Here is a 4,259-nt window from a genome sequence, read left to right as displayed (position 1 = left end):
AATCTTTAACAATCATAAATTGACACATAAATATTATTAAATGTAATTTAATAATATACGTTTAATTAAATACAACTTCCTATATCATGACATATCTTAATTTTGTTTAAATTATTAACTGTAATTTGATATTTTATTTTACAGAATCCATAAATTAATTCATGAATCAACTATTCAAATGCTTCGGCAACTATAGTATTATTGGAAAATGTGATTTATCAAGGATATGTAACAGTTATCCAATAAGATAATGATAATTATAGCCACGGTAGGTGATACATCTGATTATTAATTATTTAAGAAAATTGAATTTTAATGTGTCAAAAATGGACAATAACATATTTGGGTATGGATTGCTAATTTTATAATTTAGATGTAATTTATGTAATATTTACGAGTGCAGTGGAATTATACACATTCAGACATTTGTAATTTTACAAAAACAAACAGTATTATTGATCCTGTTTTCAGACTTCAGCATCGCATCTTATTATTCAGAAATGAAAACAAGACTTCAAACTTCGTAACTTCTAAAAAACAAAATGCCACCTAAGACTTAGAAAAATAGCAAGATATTCTATTTGAGCTTGTTTTTTAGTGTACGAAACTTCAAGGTCTTCATTGGTATTTATACGCAACATCACTTTGTTGAACAACTTTCATGAAGACAAATGGTGAGAAGGGTATCCTTTTATTGTTTGTTTTACCATGTTCATCAGAGCCACTGTGTTGCATATCTCGTAAGTTGTAGCAACCATACCCATAATGCATTTAATACATACCACAATGTATTAAATGCTAAGCATGCTTGTTGTCCTTTTTGGGTTGAATATTGAGAACAACAACACTTTGTAACGGGAACGCGAATGTACCTTTGACACCGGAGACAGGTACATCGTCAGATGTTGATTCTTCAACTGACGGTCCAACTTATCTGTTAGTGGCTTCATCAGCTGGTTAGGATCATCTGACACATGTGAATAAACTTAGGTTGATCAGGTGTTAAGCTTACAATCTAATACCTTCACCATGTTTCAACGCATGTATGTTGATTGGAATGATCCACTTACCTATTAGCATCCGCTCCTATCTTCATTTGATAGACTATCAAACCATATGTCAGTAGAGTTGTTTTCTTAGCTTCACCAATGACAAATGTTCTATCAACTGGTACATGCTTATCAACTAATTTATATCATCTGAAAGTGCCTCTAAAGAACACATCTTTTTAGTTAACCCAATTGGCTAACTATTTATTACATTGTTTGTCAAACATCAGATCTTCTAATCTGATAGAGGCTCAACACATCTTCATACGTGCCATCATTTGATTTTGCCCTTAAGGCACTGAATATAGAGTCATCAAACCGTTCATTACATAAAATGAAATTGGGTTTTTTAAACGTTGTCTATTTAACTCCATTCCACCCGAAATCCATATTAGTCGGTTGGATTATGTGACATTTTTACATTTATAAGATATAACCTTTTTTTTTTAAAAGATAACCGTAGATGTCTATGACAACTTGTGTGTACCTTGATTAATTTCATGAGACCTTAAAGTTAACAGTCTGACAAACTTTCAAGCCCTGAAAGGACTCAAACAGATTAGCCATAAAGAACAAACCCAAAACTTTTACGTGAAAAATTAGGAAAAGAGATTTTTATCCAATAAACCGACCGGTTTGGATATGTTAACGGTTGACACGTGTGTCCTTGATTAATAACTTATTTTTATTTGAGCATATAAATGGAAAAGCAATGAAAATTGAGGGACTACTTTTGTCTATTTTGAATTCATCAAGTAGATTGAGACACATTTGATCTTCCCCAACCTATCTCTAATGATTTCTGACACCTCCCCCAATTTTCGCTCCTCCGGCCAATGAAACCGTAACAAGTTCGCAGTTTTCCGATTAACCGCCGGTGGAAGATCAATGAAGCGCAAGAAGTGGTCAGAGCTTGAAGAACAAACGCTTCTCGCCAAATACTCCGACCTCCACAACTCTGGAACCCTTGCCAAGCTAAAAACCAGAGAAAAGAAATTCAAGCCAATCGCCGAACATGTTAACTCCGTGCACCACCTCCGTGATCCGATGAACTTCCCTTTCAAGTGGTCATGGCGTGACGTATCGATCAAAGTCCAAAACATGCGTCACCAGTACTTAGGAGTGAAGCAAAAAATTAGGGTTTCCGATAGCGAGTATAACTGGAAGGACGGTGAGAATCATTGGGAGAATTTCATGAAGTACAAGGAGGTTTTCGGCGATATCGAGCTTGAATCTAAAGATAATAAGAGGTGCAATGACTTAGGTGATGATGTATTTGGGGATTCCGGTTATGGCTATTCACGTAATGGCGGAGATGAGTATTTTGGATTTGGATTTGAGGAATTGCAAAATGATGAAGAAGAAGATGATGGCAATGGTGAATTAGGTGGTGGTAATGACGATACAGCTGCCATTGATACAGAACTAGGGGTGGAGAAGGAGGATGAGAGTGATGATTCAGGTTCTGTTCATGTGAAGAAATTGAGAAAGGGGATTGGTGGGAGGATGATAGGGTTAGTGGGTGCTCAAATGATGGAATTGAGAGATGTTGTGATGAGGAGAGAAGAGAAGAGAAGGGAGAGAGAGTGGAGGAGAGAAGAGGGTGTTTTAGAGAGAGAAGAAAGGAAGAGAGAGAGAGAGAAGAAGGGAAGAGAGAGGGAAGAAGAAGGAAAGATTCAAGAATTGGAGTATGAAGATAGGCAATTGGTGTGGGCAAGAAGGGAAAGTGAAAGCAGGATGAGGTTAGAAATGGAGGTTGAGGAGGAGAGGCAGCGGCGGATGGCGGTGGAGGAGAAGTGGGAGGAGGAGGAGATGAATTGGAGGGAGAAGATGGTGAGAATGCAAATGGAACATGAGAAACAGATGATGCAGTTGCATGCTAATGCTTGCCAGAACCAAATGCAGATTCTTGGAGTCATGGCTAGGTTTTTTTGCCAGTTTTTGGGGTCAGCAAGTGATGGGTTGGGAACTTTGGGTCCTCAGGTTTTGCAGCATCCAGGGGGATTGGATGAAAATGGGAAGCCAGATGCCAACTCTCCTTCAGAATTCTTGTAGGGTAACTCACAATCTTTTTCTTTATATAGTTCAGAAATAACCTATCTACTACTCTCTCTTTTTTGGGTAAATTGGTTTGGTTTTTGTTAAAGCTTATATTACAATTGTTACAGTCCTCTATTGTCAGTGTACAATTATTGGGAAATAATTGGATTTCAATGGTTCATAATGCAAATTCTTGATTATTTGAGTCTTGATTCAGAGATCAGTTTTTATTGCCAATCAATCTCTTCTTTTTTTAATGAAGATAGGTGAATTTGGATATCCTTTTGCCAAGAAAAGTATGTTGAGTGGATTTGGTGTTTCTAAAGACTTGTTATTTTGCTATGTTTTAGTTGTGAAACCAGACAAGAAAAGTGGTTAGTTTGATAATATAACATTTATAATTTGATTAACTGATCGCCTAATAATAACAATGACAAGAATAATGGAATAATTGAAAAATATAACAGACAATTAATTTGCATTAAAAGAAGTATCAAATAGAGAATTACATTTTTACTCTCATTAAATAAATTCATTATGTGTATCAACCAAAAATGTATCTTGTTGCTTATTAGTTCATTTAAATTTACAAAGTTAACATCATTTTATTCGGTTAACAAAAGATCCTACCTACCCCCTCTCTCTCTCCATATATATATATAGTAATTTAGATTTTGTTGTGTTAGGACTTAGGGGGTTAAAATAGTAACTTTCTATTTTTGTCTAATGTTGTTCCACCTTTTTGGATGGAACAAAAAAGCTCTAGTTTGATCCAATTAAAATTGGGTTTTTGTCCCATGTAACCTGTGCAATAGTCATCATACTCACTTTTATCAGCCAATCTAGTAACGTTCTTGGCCATCAAAATGTAGCCTCCTTTTACCTGACAAGTGCTTATTGGGTAAGAGTCTTCTCTCCCACTTGTTGGCTAAGACTCTTAGTACTTGCTATGCAATTCTCACTCTTTACCATGCTCATCTAATAAGGTAAGTGAAAGTGACACCTGGTAAGTGCTTACCCGGTGAACGTTTGGTAAACGACCACATAGTTGATTCAGTTTGGTGTCTTTGAACATATAGTCTTTTTTTTTGTCACCTTTCTTCTCCATAGCACGAAACCATCTGAATCATCATAACCATTCAATCCAAAACGTGAAACTAAAGAGACTAA

The sequence above is a fragment of the Cynara cardunculus genome (assembly GCF_001531365.2).
Source record: "Cynara cardunculus var. scolymus isolate 2C chromosome LG 7, CcrdV1, whole genome shotgun sequence".
NCBI classification, from domain to species: domain Eukaryota; kingdom Viridiplantae; phylum Streptophyta; class Magnoliopsida; order Asterales; family Asteraceae; genus Cynara; species Cynara cardunculus.
The sequence above is the reverse complement of the archived record's forward strand: the minus strand, read 5'-3'. Positions refer to the sequence as shown.